Genomic DNA, 16,743 nt, shown 5'->3' with positions numbered 1-16,743 from the left:
ATCTAGGAAACCTGTTTAGTCCTTAAATAAAAACAATTGATTTTACAGTAAAGTAGCATGATTTCCTTTGTTAATAATCTTGTATAAATAGAATGTAAGAACTAATATGCAAAATATAGTGGAACATTTTTACAGGTAAGTACAGAGGCATCAGGAATGGGGGTAAGGAAACATAAGCTGTGATAGCTTCTATGTGGATGACACTCAGCTTTGTATTTCATTCTCCTTAGCTCAATCACTGTTGCTGGGTGAGTTATCCAACTTTCATAGGTTGGTGTGTGGATGATGACAAGGATTCATCTGTGAGATGCTTATACCTGGAGCCCTGTTGCTAGCCAGAGGACTGTTTCCATCTGAGTTCTATCAGCATAAGGTGTTGACTAACCTATTTAAATGCTATATGGTTTTGATGAGGTCTTCCTCAGTAACTGTTTGCTCTCTCATGTTAGCTAATCAACCAAGATACTCAGGATAATTACCTTCTGAATTAAACAACAAGGGGCTGCCAGAGGGTATCCTCTGTGATGGGCTTTAGCTTTACAATTTATTTCCTGGTTAGGCTCAACTGGCTAATTTTAATAATCTTGAGTTCATGCTGCAATGCCTTCCTGTTGTTCCAGCAATGGAAATGAAGAAAGTTCTTTTGTTAGCTTTTATAGAATTATTGTCTAAAAACTTTTGAATTAAATAGTATTGAAATATATTTTAATTGTCATGAAGTTAGCAGTCTAATAATTTAAATGCAATTTTTTTCTCCACAACTTCATTGTCAACAGGAGGTTATAATAGAATTACAATTTACACATATGTTTATTTAACCTTTTAATTATAAACAGTATTCATAATCTTTGTGGCCCAAAAGTTATGCTTGCAGCTTATTGTTCACTGCAGCTGATTGTCCACTGCAGCTTATTGGGCAGCTTCAACTGCCGGTGGGTGCACAAGCGAAGAAAGCTCTTTAACAAAAATGTTCTGGTACTGGTTTTACATGTTCAAGTGCACAGGCAAAGAAAGCTCTTTAACAAAAAGGTTCTGGTATTGGTTTTACACCTACGCAACTCCACTGGTTTCAGTGGAGCTACTTCTGATTTATTTCAAAGCCAAATGAGAATCAGGCTCAAGTTGTACCTGTTATTTTCCAACTGAGAAAGTTCCCAGACCTACCAGTTAGGCTTATATTTGCTCAGAGTCATTATAATTTGTAGCACTGCTCCCACAATGTCAACAGTGCAAGAAGGACTTTACTTTTCATTCTTTTTCATTATGTCAGTACTTTTTCAATAATAATATGGGTTTTGCTTTTCAGTAGTGAAGCCTCAGTTCATTAAAGTACAAACTTCTGTCTTTAATCATATCAATCCCAACAACTTAAACAAAAGCAACTTCTTCTTAGAGAAAGTACCAAGAAAAGAACAACGTTTTTCTAATAATGGAACAGATATTTATGAAAAAATGAAAATCAGGATGTGTAAAGAATGGGTAAACATAACATCCGGGTGGAGAATGAACAAATAGACCTCTCTGCACAAGCTCCTTTGTCTCTGTACTGTCAGGTTTTGTTTTCCAGTCCATCAGGTTTTTTTGTTTGTTGTTTTTTTTAATCTTCCACATTTTCTTTTCATGGTTAAGAGTCCAAAAATACCCATGCTGCACCTTGCCATGTCACTTTTTTCCCCCTTATTATTATATGGAGAAAATAAGGAAGAAATCAAAATGCTTAACTTTTGATACAGCTGATGTTGTTTGAACAAGAGGATCAACAGCATGTAAAGATCCACATAAGTGGAGTGCAGCTGTTTTAGAGATAGAAAAAAATCTAATGGAAGGGAAAAAGTGACAGATTGATAACTCTTTTTCTATTCGGAGAGTGCTAGTGCATAGCTTTTCTTTGTACAACTAAAGTAATATTTATAAAACAAAACACTTGGAGAAAAAAAAATTAGAGCACAAGAGAGAGAGACAATAATATGACCTTGCCATCATGGGAAAGGTCACAACAATATTTTCATCAAATGTTTTCTAACATTAATTTACATATGACTTGAGATGCAATGATATCTCAAATAGTTCATGGCACTTTGGGCAGCAGTGACCACAAAATGATTGAGTTCAGGATCCTGAGGAAAGGAAGTATGGAGAACACCAGAGTAAGGACCCTCAACTTCGGAAAAGCAGACTTGCCTACTCAAGGAACTCATGGAGAGGATCCATTGGAAAGCCAGTTTGAGGGGGAGAAGACTCCAGGAGAGCTGGCTGTACTTTAAGGAATCCTTACTGAGAGTGCAGGAACAAACCATCATGATACACAGGAAGACTAACAAGTATGGCAGAAGAGCAGCTTGGCTTAACAGGGAACTCTTCAATAAACTAAGTCACAAAAATGAAGCTTATAAAAAATGGAAGTTTGGACAAATAAATAGGGAGGAGTATAAAAGCATTGCTAGGGATGAAGTCAGGAAAGCCAAAGCACAACTGGAGTTGCAGCTAGTAAGGGACATGACGGGTAACAGGAAGGGTTTCTTCAAATATGTTGGTAGCAAGAGAATCAGGGAAAGTGTGGGTCCCTTACTGAATGGGGGAGACAAACTTGTGACAGAGGATGCAGAAAAGGCTGAAGTGTTCAATGCCTTCTTCACCTCAGTCTTCCCAGGCAAGATCAGCTCCTGACTACTGCACCTGGCTGCACAGTTTAGGGAAGAGGTGAACACCCAACAGTGGAAAAAGAACAGGTTAGGGACTATTTAGAAAAACTGGACAAATCTGCATGGGATGCAACCTGTGGGCACTGCATATATGACCCAGGTACCCTTTTCTGGGCATACCCAAAACCCTCAGACTGACCATAACCTTTCCATTTGATAACTGGCAAATTTTATTGATACACCGTGACAGCAGATAAAAACAATGCAAACAATTCTGTCTCCAGCCCTAGATCTGTCATCAGAGGGAAGGTGTGTCTGGCCGATATGCGGGCTTCACTCTCAGGTTCTCGCTTGAAGGTCAGATGTCAGTAGCCTGGAGGTCAGATGCTGAACCCCTCCCCCCACAGTGGGGTGGATGGGATTGGCTGGTGGTGTGCCATCTGTCCAGGTTCCCCTCTCAGGAACACTTTGCTGCTCTGAAATCCCTCCTTTTGTATCTTTTTTGCCTCTGTGATGAGTCTTCATTTTTGGGCATTATTGATTGGTCTTTCTGTGGTAGTCATACTGTTCATGTTCTATCCTGTCAGTATGTTGCTTTGTTTCACAAACCAATCGTATGAGCACATCCTAATTTGGGCTTTACCAGTCTTCTCCTAGTTTCGTCTGTTCCCCAAAACTAGAAATCCCAAGGGTTCTGTAGCTGGGCACTGAAACCTGGTACCACCTTTTCTCATGTTATGGAATAGTGTGGTACATGTCATTAATTTCCCAGCCTGTGTGTCTGCTTGCTGCTTGCCTATCAGACACAGTGGGCCTTGATGAAACTTTGTCACAAACAGGCTTTTAGGAATCCATTAACCCTTGCCATTGCCCTGCACCATTGTTCTAATGCATATCTACTTTACCTACAAGCCAGTTCCCAAAAGTAAACCTCTAAATACCATTTTCTAGCTATTGCACGTGAGGGTGTTGAGGTAGTTGACTGATGTGATTGCAGAGTCATTGTCCATCATCTTTGAAAACTCATGGCAATCAGGAAAGAGGTCCCAGACAACTGGAAAAGGGCCTTACCTCAGTCCCTTGAAAAAACATGGATGCTCAAGGAACCCATATCTAAGCACTTGGAGGAAAAGCAGGTGATTAGGAAAGTCAGCATGGATTCATCAAAAGCAAGTCATTCCTGACTAATGTGATTGCCTTCTATGATGAGATGACTGGCTCTGTGGATGTGGGGAGACCAGTTGATGTGATATACCTTGATTTTAGCAAGGCTTTTGATATGGTCTCCCACACCAGTCCTTCAGGCAAGCTAAGGAAGTATGGGCTATATGAATGGACTGTAAGGTGGAAAGAAAACTGGCTGGAGCATTGGGCTCCATAGGTAGTAATCAATGGTTTGATGTCTAGTTGGCAGCTGGTATCAAGTGGAGTGCCCCAGGTATCAGGCTTGGGGCCAAGTTTGTTCAAAGTCTTCATCAACAACCTGGAAAATGGCATAGAGTGCACCCTCAGGAAGTTTGCAGATGACACAAAGCTGTGGGGAGTAGTAGATATGCTGAAGGGTAGGGCTAGGATTCAGAGTGACCGTGACAAATTGGAGGATTGGTCTAAAAGAATTTTCATGGGGTTCAACAAAGACATGTGCAAAGTCCTTCATTTATGATGGAACAGTCCCATGGAGGAGTACAGGCTGGTGGCTGACTGGCTGGGCAGCAGGTCTGTAGAAACGGACCTGGTGGTTACAGTGGAAGATAAGCTGAATATGAGCCAACAGTGTGCCCTTGTTGCAAAAAAGTCTAACTACATACTAGTAAGAGTGTTGCCAGCAAGGCAAGGGTAGTGATTATTCCCCTCTATTCAGTACTGGTGAGGTCATATCTGGAATACTGTGTTTAGTTTTGGGCCCTCCACTACAAAAAGGATGTGGACAACCTGAGAGAACTGGGTTTATTTAGTCTACAGAAGAGGAGACCGATGGGATTTTATAGCAGCCTTCAACTACCTGAAGGGGGGTTCCAAAGAAGATGGAGCTAGCCGGGATATTCTCAGTGGTGGCATATGACAGAACAAGGAGCAACAGTCTCAAGTTACAACAAGGGAAGTTTAGGTTGGATATTTGAAAGAAGTTTCTTAGTAGGAGGGTAGTAAGACCCTGGAACAGATTAGCCAGAGAGGTTGTGCTCCATTCTTGGAGGTTTTTAAGACCCAGCTAGACAAAGCTGTGGCTGGAATGATCTAGTTGAGGATGGTCCTGCCTTGAGGAGGGCATTAAATTAGATGGCCTCCTGAGGTCCCTTCCAACCCTAATTTTCTATGATTCTATGATATTAAGAAATCACTATCTAGATGATAATGATAAATATAATTGGCTTTTTCTCTTTGTGGCCATGCCACAAATGAAAACAACAACCAGTTTAGATCAAAGGGCTGAAACTCAGTTACCTTACCAATTGTTAAGGCAGGTCTAGCTGTATAAAGGGGATAAAATGATAGCCATCTGATTTGGTGATAATGCTCTTCACTCATTTTGCACAGTATAAATGTAATTCCAGATGCAAGGCTGTGTTAAATCTGGCATTAAATCGATAGCTCTATTTTCTAAATGCAGGGTGCATCTATATGAGAAGCTTCTTGCACATTGGCTTAATAACACTGCACAGTAGAGCATCACAGCACAAACCATGCACCAGCACTACTACACAGTAATTTTAGGTACTTTGCAGTTAGTCCTTTACTAAGGAAGTAGTAAACTAAATGCATTGTTTCTAAGGTACATTAATGAATGTGTAGACATGCCCATAATTACATTTATTTGTCTTTTATTCTCCAATAGAAGCCTAAGAGTCTTGTGAAAAACATGTAATGTGGGATTTTTCAAAAGGGCTCACCATGGGGTTAACACCTCTCCCACATTCAATGCCAAAACTCCCACTGACTTCAAAGCATGCAAGCCAAAGCACACCAGTTTTGAAAACTCCACTTTTGCGTAATAGCTGAACTAGAAAATTAGTATTAGAAAGGATAATGCTATTTTTTTAAATGTGGAACCTTTTAATTTCTGTATTGAAAATTAGGTTGGTTATATATGATCATTTTCCCCTGTGGATTTTTTTTTACTGTATGTCTGTTAATATTTAGGATCTTCCTTTACTTGCTCAATTATATAAAAATTAGATGAGTCATATATTCGATTGACTTTTCTATTCTGTGCTGCTAAAATTCTTTTTTATATCAGTGTTTGTACAATTATATCCAATCAGGTCTGTTTTTGTTTACAAAAATCGTCACTCTGTTAACTGTTTTTTTCCTTAGTATCATTGAATGCAATACATAGAAGCTTTGCATTAGTTGTTTTAGAATGATCATAAACATAAGAAATTAGGGAAAGCAATTAATCTAATATAAAGTTTGAATAAGTGCACTTTTTAACTATATTGAAGAGAGAGTGAGTAAAATGCTGGCCATATATGAGACAATTAAGGTTTTTGGAGGGGTTTTTTTGTTTTTAATGGTCTTCTGTGGGGCCTGGATTTTACCCTAGTGATTTTTCAGGATCAGAAAAGAAATGGTAAAATATTTAACAATTGATGTCTTGAAAAGAGACAAGTTTTAACTACTTGGGGAAAAAATGCAAAGGTTTTACATACAATGGGTGTGCCTACAAGTGCAATTAATGTGAAGCAATGAACACTGGAGCTTATTGCTCTGGAGTTTCTTGCTCCCAGGTGTGCTGTTTGAATGTGAGCCTGGGACCACAGCATATTGAGTTGGATTGGAACAGCCCTGGGTGACAGGGATCCCCAGGGGTGAACCTGCTAGCTCATGGCTGTTCCCCGCTAGTTCAACATGCTGTGGAGGGTCTGGCTGGGGCATGGGGGTGTTTGAGTGTGGGGCTAGCTGGCCAGTGGCCCCTGCACTGAAACACCTTCATGCCCCAGCCAGCCTGGGCAGAGTCTACACATATGGTTCGGTGGAGTAAAAAAATCTGCTGCAGGACAGTACTTGTATTCATAAGTACTATCGTGTTGCAGAGTTAATTAGTTTATGCCAGCCTAATAGGGTGCACATGTAGACACACAACATTTACTGCGTAGCTAATTAGTCTACTCAGCAGTATATGTGTCACATAGATGCAGCCAGTACTGTAAACTTATTCTTGGTAAAATTCCCAATTGAAAGCTTTAAAATGTACCCCACATCTGGTGGGACAAGTTCTTTATTAATGCAAGTTTGTTCATGATACAATACAGTAACAATCCTTTTTCCATTGTTAATTCAAGTCTTCATTAAAATATTACATATAAAATAGCTGAAGTTGTTGAAGATGCCTTCCAAACCTCTGGGTTATAGTGACAAAATACCCCCAAATTTTCTATTTTTTCAATTGGATTTAAAAATACCAAGAAAATGTAATACACTGTTTGTTTTGCAATTTATGTGCAATATGCCCTGATTGTTTCAGATTCAATATAGGTACACTGGCCACAGAAAAAATACAGCTTCTGATTATAAACACTGCTGTCTTTGAAGAATATAGAGGAGCCTTGTATTGAACGTTTATTTATGTTTTTATCAAACTACTGGAATTATCAAGTTTTGGGGGTTATTTTGATGAATTATAAGTACACATAAAACTGCACCTCTGGATTCTTTATTTTTTATGGATCATTTACTTGTGCTTATTTGCAGTTGACAAGTTTTTGTAAATGATTATATTCCATTTTCCAGTTGACTTTGTTGTTGTTGTTGTAAATGATTATATTCCATTTCATACCTTAAGAAGGGTGATATCAACCGTACAAATTAGGAAGTGCTGCCTGGTAACATGCTTCAATTGCACTGCACCATACATTAAGTCACAGCCTGCTTTGGAGAGAACCATCTTGCTCAGGAAGCTAAGAAATGGCAGAAGAGAAGGAAAGAGGACAAGATCCTCGCTAACAGTTGTGCCCCTGCCCAAGGCACCACTTGTCATATCTGTAGAAAAGGTTGCAGAGCAAGGATTGGACTCCCCAACTACCTTAAAACTCACCAGTAGCTCCCATTTCCCCCCCGACAGTCATCATCCTTGTATTGAGGGATAGCTGCTGATGATTATTCCATTCATTATTATTATTATTTACATTTTTTGCTTAAAGGGAAAAATAATATACTTAAAATTACATTTTAGTTATTATATACTTTATTGTTGAATACATTCCCATATTGAAACTCATTATAAATGGTTTTTCATTTTTTTCAAAAAGATAATTGTCTAATAAAACTCACACCCCACTTCTGTGTGTTATTTCTTTGTTTCCTTTTTTTTTTCCTTCAGTTATTTTAAATTATTAAAATACAGATGCTTTAAAAAAATCATTCTATTTTTAGTCAGGGAACTCATGCCTCATAAATACACATATTGGAACAAACTAATTGTAGTTACAAGGATATATTATCACTTTAAATTAGATCTCAAAAGATTGTTGCACTAAAGTAATTTTTCTTTCTCTAAGAGCATAATGATATAATAGGTTAAAGCCAGCTGGATGTTATATCCCAAAGCAAGGAGAGCAATTTGGATAAAATGTTATGCAACCTGAATGTATGGGCCTAAAAAAAAAATCTACTCTGAATAGAAAGAACCAGTTGAAATTTTCAAAACTGTGTGTTTCTGTCCCTGTTTATCTCTCCCTATTTATCCCCCCCACCCCCTGAGGCGGGCATGGCAAGAGAGACCTAACTGTAGGTGTATGCTACACACAACCAAACCAAGGGGAGAAACTCGATCTGGAGTTCATCTGAGAATTGACTGAGGCTGCACGTGTACATGAAATGGTTGTCATGGGCAATTTTAATTACCCAGACATCTCCTAGGAGGAACACTCAGCCAAGTTGCATCAATCGTGATCCTTCCTGACCTGTGTCAAGGAGCTCTTCCTGACTCAAGAGGTGCATGGGCCAACCAGAGGTGACATTCTGCTAGACTTAGTCCTGGCCAAAGGAAACGACCTGGTGACCAACTTAAAAATAGAGGGAAGTCTGGGCAACAGCAACCATGAAACCATCATGTTCACTGTCTGACGTACGGCAGAGAAATCAGCTGGCAGGGTTGAAGTCTTGGACTTCAAAAATGCAAATTTCAACAAGCTTAGATCATTAGTAGGGCAAATGCTGTGGGACCAGGGACCAAAGGCAAAAGGTATGCATGAAGAGTGGTTGTTCCTTAAGGACACAATTCTTGAAGCATAAAGGAAGTCCATTCCCATGTGGAGAAAAGGTAACAGAAAGTCTGGGAAGCCCTTTTTGCTAAACAGGGAAATCACAGTCCTCTTAAGAAAGAAGAAAGAGGCTTATAAACAATGGAGGCTCAGGGTGGGCCCCAAGGAGGACTATTCCATAGCAGCCCGCATTTGCAGGGAACAGATAAGACAAGCTAAAGTGGTGACCAAACTTAGATTAGCAACAGGAATCAAGGACAACAAGAAGTTCTTTTTTAGGTACATAGGGAACAGGAGGAAAACAAATGGGAGTGTGGGGCCATTGTTCAACAACTCAGGAGACCTGGTTACTGGCACCCAGGAGAAAGCTAAACTTCTGAATGACTACTTTGCCTTGGTTTTTCACCAGATGGGATAAACTACACCTGAGAATACTGAACAACCTGGCTGACATCATCGCACAACAAACGGCAAAACTATTTGACAACTCATGGCTCTTGGCAGAGGCCCCAGAGGACTATAAGAGGGCCAATGTAGTTCCTATCTTCAATAAAGGAAAGAGAGAGGACCCAGGGAATTATAGACCAATCAGTCTGACCTCAATCCCTGGAAAAATCCAGGAAAAAAATATCAAAGAATCCATCAGTGATAGGCTAACAGAAGGCAGTATTCTAAATGACAGCCAATATGGCTTCATTGTGGGCAGGTCATGCCTGACTAACCTCATCTCCTATGATTAGGTAACTCACCATCTGAATAAGGGACATGAGGTTGATGTCATATATTTGGATTTCTTAAAAGCCTTTGACTGGGTCTCCCACAATGTCTTTATGGTAAAATTGGGAAATTGTGGCCTCAACAACTGAATGGTCCAGTGGCTAGGAAACTAGCTCTGAGGTTGTACGTAGAGAATGTGATAGACAAAACTGAGTCAACATGGCAAAGAGTGACCAGTGGTGTCCCTCAGTACTCAGACCAGTGCTTGTCAACATATTTGTCAATGATTTAGATATAGAAAAGTTCATGGACAACACCAACTTATGGGCAGTCACACTGGAGGACAGGCTGAGGATACAGGCTGACCTGGACAGGCTTGTAAGGTGGGCAGATCAAAACTTGATAATGTTTAACACTGAGAAATGTATAATGCTCCACCTGAGGAGAAATAATCTGCAACATACAGGCTCAGCGGTGCTACACTAGCTAGGACCACAACTGAAAGAGACCTAGGGGTCATGATTGACCATAGAATAAACATGAGCTACCAGTGCAATGCTATAGCCAGCAGAGTGAACAATACACTAGCATGCATCAACCAATGCATCTCAATCAAAACTAAGGAAGCTATTCTACCACTCTACTCAGCACTGGTGAGGTTGCAGCTGGAGTACTGCGTCCAGTTCTGGGCACCACACTTCAAAAAGGATGTAGAAAACTATGAAAGATTCCAAAGGAGGGTCACAGGCATTATTAGAGGTTTGGAGAACAGGCCATATGAGGAGAGGCTGAAGGACATGGGACTGTTCAGCCTGGAAAAGAGAAGACTTAGGGGGAACTTGGTGGCAACCTATAAGTATATAAGGGGTGAACATCAGGGGCTGGGAATCATCTGTTCACCAAGGCACCTCAGGGGAAAACAAGGAATAATGGACATAAACTGCTAGAAAATCACTTCAGATTGGATATAAGGAAAAACTTGTTTACAGTTGGAGTGTTCAGAGTCTGGAACAGACTCCCCCAGAGGTGATACAGTCACCTACCCTGGAGATCTTCAAAAGGCAACTGGACACACAACTTGCTAGGGTCATTCCCCAGCAGTCTTTCCTGGCTAAGAGCAGGAGGTCTGGACCTGATGATCTTGTGAGGTCCCTTCCAGCCCCTAACTTTTATGAATCTGTTAATCTAATAGGAAATAATAGGAAAAAACCTTGCCCAGGTGTCTCAGCAACTCTGTCTTTTCTTACCAGTTATTTCTGTTCTCCAACTAAAGCCTAACATTGCATTGTCCTTTAATGCTTCTTGTTCTATCTTCATCTTTGATCATATTGTAAGTCAATCCAGTTATTTTCCATGGGCAGCTGAAAGATTAAAGTGGAGGAGAGGTCTCTCCATTTATAGCCTTTGCTATTTTTTATGAGCTTCCTAAATGAAAAAGTGAAACCTTAATCTTACTGACATGAAAGTAATGAACATTATTTTGACTCAAGAACAGACACAAAGGAAAGAAAATGTTTAAACCTGGAAGACCCTAGAAGATTTTTGTGGTGGCTAATAGTACACCGTTAATAAAGGGAATACGGAACACAAAGATGAGTGGTTTTCATATCATAGGTGACAGCCTCATAAAGTGCCACTCCAGTGTAATGCTATATTAAAAGGAACTTCTGTTGATTATGTTAGGACAACAAGTCTGTTTCTTTTTACTTAGCATGAACAGCAATATGAAAGTTAGCCTCTGAATTTAAAAATGGTCTCAACTTGGCCTCCTATTCTGTGCCCAGAAGCAACTGCAGGCTGATTTCACAGCACTTAGATGTCCAAGTGCTCTATCTGAAGGCCCAATCATCTACTTACACATGCAAGTTCCATAAAATGCATCTGAAATTATTTGAGAGTACAAAATCAGAGGTTGCTTCTGAAAATCAGGCCCTTAAATTAAATTTTTATAATTTACTTGTCAAGTTAAGCATGCACATTTTACGTTATACTGGTGATGGAATAAATCTCTTATTAAAGGGGAAAAGTCTCCTGAAAGTATCTTTAAGATCTAACATAACATTACACATTTCTTTCTTTTCTTTTCTTTGGGGGTATGGCACATGCAAACTCTCCAAATTTGTTGGAAAGCTTGAAGTTTACTGAAATAACATTAATCCTATTCACAACAAGACCCAACTTTACAAGGGATACCAATGATAGGATGCTGGATGCCACCTCTAGGGCCACCCTCATCCTCCTGGGCCTGAAGCTCTGCTACCTCTGGGTCTGCCAGGCCTGCCAGGACTGGTGGCTGGAGGCATTCTGGATGACCCGAGCCACCTTCTTGGACCTCTTGTGGCAGCTCTGGCCACATCTGGAGTGGCAGGACACTAACATGTGATTGCCCCTCCTCGTGGACACTCAGCTGGCCCTTGCACTGCTCAAGCTGGCCATGCCCACCAGATTCCACTATGTGGGCCATCTCTTTGGGGTAGGCAAGGCCACTGCTGGGGAAGCCATCCTGTAGGTATGCAGTGCCCTCCAGGACATGGTGGGGCACACTATGCTCCAGGTGTATGACTTCCTGGAGGTGGTGGTGGTGGTGGGGTTCCATGCCCTGGGCTTCCCTCAGGGCCCTAGGTGGGACCCACATCCCTATCACCCCTCTTCCCCCATGGAGACCTCCCCTACTACAGCCTGAGGTGTTTCACTCGGCTGTGCTCCAGGCCGAGCTTGGATCACCATGGCACCACGGCCTGGGGCGGCCTCAGGCTCCCTGCACATGTGTCCCAGGGCTCAAAATACCTGCAGGCTTTTAAGGGCCTGAGGCTGGGACTGCCTAGTGGCAGAGATGACTGGAAGCAAAGCTGCTCCTGGTTGGTGTCTACGTGTCCGTTACCATGCAGTAACTAATCGCAAGTAAATTTGCTACTTGAATTTGCGGGTAGAAAGTTTACTCATGAGTAGCATCATTTACTGTGCAATAAACATGTAGATGTGTATGCTTACTGCATGATATGCTACGCTACTGTGCAGTAAAGTGTCTCATGGGGATGTAACCGCTAAGGTTTAATTACTTATTGTATATACAGTTCTTTGAGATCATCATATGAAAATATGTTACAAAAAGTGCTAAGCCAGATTATTATATATATCACTAATATTTAATTTTCAGCCTACTCTTGTGCTATGCTATATGACATCTATACAGTAAAGACTGATGAGCTTTCTCACTGTGAACTTTAAAGTTATAATATAATATAATAGCTCAATGAAGCTAAATGAGAACAGATGGAGATTTTGGATAAAGTGAATGAAAAAAGACCCCCTTAAAAATATGAACACTACATAACTATCTTTGTCTCTATTTTAGAGCTGTAGTAAGTTCCATGCCATGCAATATGTGAAAATGTGACTTTTTACTGCTTTGCCAAAATGATAGGGAATTGATTCTTTAGCTGCTAGTAACATATGCTCAACTGAACTGTATGTCACCTGACACTTGTTTATTGTGTTACTGTATGTAGAATCTCCTACCACATGAATGCTCCCGTATCTATTTATATAAAATGAAGTGTATGTCTGTATGTATGTAGGTGGGTTATTTTTCACTCGACCCTTTTGGGGGCTTCCAATGACTGGGATTACTTCAATTCTCAGATAACAAACTGGTACCACTCCATTTTGGATGCAGTGAATTCAGTTCAACTATCATTATTATAAAATGAATTGTCTATCTGTCTGTATGTATGTTCACTTATAACTTGAGAATGGCTGGTTCTATCTATTCTAAACCTTCCAAAATCATTGAATACCTCCCAAAGAAAAATATAGGCTTCCAGTGGCTATTTAAGGGAACAATGCTTTTCATATAGATGGTGATATGTGGCCTGCTCCAGAGTTGGTAGTTGAAGAGGGTTGTATATACTGGCACCAACAGGAAACACTGTGAACATTCATGGATTCACAGACGCTGATGAGATCATTAGGTCCAGCCCCCTGCTCTGGTCAGGAAAGAATGCTGGGGTCAAATAAGCCAAGCAAGGTGTGAGTCCAGTCTCCTTCTGAAAATCTCCAGGGTAGGTACCTGCACTACCTCTGCTGGGAGTCTATTCCAGAGTCTGGTCACACGAACTATGAACATTTTTTTCCTTATATCCAGTCTGAAACCTTCTTCTAAGAGTTTATGACCATTGCTCCTGTTTTTCCCCTGGGTCGCTTTGGTGAATAATTGTTCGTCTAGCCTTTGATGCTCACCCCTGATATATTTGTAAGTTGCCACCAAATTTCTGCAAAGTCTTCTCTTTTCTAGGCTGTCAGCCTTTCCTTGTATGGCTTGCTCTTCAGGCCTCTAATTATATGAGTGGGTCTTCTCTGGACTCTCTCAAGCTTCTCCACATCCTTCTTGAAATGTGGTGCCCAGAACTGGATGCAGTACTCCAGCTGTGGCCTCACCAATGCTGAGTAGAGTGGAAGAATAGCTTCCTTAGTTTTGCTTGTGATACATCGGTTGATGCATGCCAACATATTGTTTGGTCTGCTAACTGTAGCATCACACTGGTGGCTCATATTCATTTTATGGTCAATTATGACCTCCAGGTCTTTTTTGGATGTGGTGCTAGCTAGCACAGCACCACCAAGCCTGTAAGTTTGTTGTGGATTTTTCCTCCCCAGATGGAGCACTTTTACACTTCCCAGTGTTGAACAGCATGTGGTTCTGGTCCACCCATCTAACTCATCTATCTAGGTCCGCCTAAATTATCAGCCTACCCTGATGCGTGGTTGCACTTTCCCACAGCTTAGTGTCATCAGAGAACTTTACCAGTGTGCTTTTCACCCCCACATCCAGATCATTGATCAAGATGTTGAAAAGCACTCCAAGTACCGAGCCCTGGGGCACCCTACTAGCTATCTTGACACAGATCCATCTATTAGTACTCCCTGCATCGGACCACACAGCCGTTGCTTATAAAGAAGTTCTATAATAAAGATCATTCATATGGATGTCATTTGAAATGTCACCCAATGTTAAATATTAAACGTTAAATATGTTATACTATGTTCTTTAAAAATAAACAATATTTTTATCTAAATATATTGTAATAAGGTCTTTGAAAATAAACAAACACTTTAATTACCAAAATAACGACCCGGGTGAAGAATGGGTCCTTCCACTAGTATTTCTATAAAAGGCACTATGATTTTCTGAAACAGCATGGTAAGACTTTATTCCCTATTACATAACTTTCTCAGAAGCTACTGATTATTTAGAGAAAAATAATGTTCAACAAGCCAAAAACAAACAAAAAAATTGTCTTCAGCTGCCTAGCTCTCACTAAAATACAAGTGAGGATATGTGTGATTATTGAGGAAAATACATGAAGATCTTACTTCAATTCCATGTGGGCACAACAGCTGTTCAGCAAATTTCAGCCATAACAGTCAGCTTTTCTATATAAGGAAATAAAAAAATGAAGTATAAAGAAAGGGCATTAGCAAACAGAAGTGGAAATTAGTCAGAAATTAGCATACATGTGTCACTCTGCTTTGGTAGACAACAGTTATTTATTCAGAAGTACACAAGTACAAACTAGACTCCTTCCAATAGTTTTAGATGCTTTTGACATAAGTTAAAATATCAGTATACAAAATTATGTTAATTGCACTAAATAACACCAGTCCCATCCAATATGAACACAGTCATCCAGTAAACCTGATGAGTTAAAGACTGAGGCAATCCACCTTTCCAGGTCCTGAATATCCTCATTCTTGTCTTCCTCCCCTCTAGTCTTTGCTCCTGACAAAGCACCTTGATTGACGTCCCCAGACTGCCTCTGGTCAGCTTGTGTTTCCCTCCAGCACAATGTGGGGATTGTTAACAAGGCATGTTCTGCTTGCTGCGGGGGCAGTGGAGTTGAGCAAATGACACACTGTTCCTGAGATGAGGGAGATGGGGCAGGGAGAGGGGAATTCTGGAGGACTATGTTCTCTTCTGAGAAAAGCCACAGCATATACAAGCATTTATTCTTCCAGGAGACACTCTCGCAGGAGTGATTTGGCTCTGGTAGTTTCCAAGTTATTTTTCTCCTGGAGTAGTCATTTTTACCTTAAGAGAAAAAAAACTCATGAACATCTGTGCACTCATGGTTTCATTGGGAGAACAGCAACTCTCCCAGGAAAAACTGAATGTCTGTATGAGGCCTCTGTTTGTTATGCCTCTGGGCAGAAGTGAAAATACAATCTACATGTGGTCCACAGGGAGCAGAACAATGAGTAGGCTCAATTCCATAGCTGCTGCTACTCAGTTACTTACTACATGGAAAGATAATTTTTTTCCTTCTGCCTTTTAAGATCAAGGTGACTATCTTATTCTGAGGTGCACTGTATACAAGAAAATATGGTAATTGAAATTGGCTCTAATTAGCTTTGAGTATAGGCAAGTAATTAGGAGCATCTATACATGTTCTCCGGGGTGAAGAGGGGGCACTTTAATTAAAGTGGTTCTGAGAGCTGCTCTAATTAAAGTGCCAGCAGCATCACATATATTCAGCATCCCATAATTCAAAAGAGCAGCAGGGGCACTTTAACTAAAGTTCGTTCAACGAGATTTAGTTAAAGTGCCCCTGCCACCATTCTGAAACATGGGGATGCTAATACTGTGACATAGAGGCTGCTGGTGCATGCTAATTAGCACGTTTCAGCAGCCTTACAGCAGACTCAATTGAGTTTGCTCCAACACATGTTAATTATTACATGTCAGAAAAGGCCTTTGTCACATGTATAGGTGCCCTAGGTGCCTGTGGATGTGTCTACATGTGCAAATAATGTGGGATCAGTTTACTCTAGAATAAACTACTGTAGAGTAAACTGTCCTGGGCATGAGTCTACATGTGCAGGGACATGGGAGCAGATTTGCTGCTTCTAGCAGTAGACTGCTCCGGCTCCCTGTAGCTCTGTACCATGTCCCTGAAGCAGCCAGAGGGAGCTCTAGGTTCCCCCTGGGATTAGGGGCTGGCAGTGAGCATGGGATCAGAAGAGAGCTGTCTCCTGGCAGAGGTTGGACATTGCTTCTTGCCCCCAGAGCTTCCTGCTGCCAGGGGGACTCCACCACTGGAGCGTGGTGGGGACAATTTACCCCTGCCCCACCAGCAGGGAGCTTCCAGCTTCTGCTTCATGATCATGATTGAGAAACGGGGGCTAGG

This window comes from Gavialis gangeticus, unplaced genomic scaffold (genome assembly GCF_001723915.1).
Source record: "Gavialis gangeticus isolate Ggan-Ray unplaced genomic scaffold, GavGan_comp1, whole genome shotgun sequence".
Lineage (NCBI taxonomy): Eukaryota > Metazoa > Chordata > Crocodylia > Gavialidae > Gavialis > Gavialis gangeticus.
Note: the sequence above shows the minus strand (reverse complement) of the source record.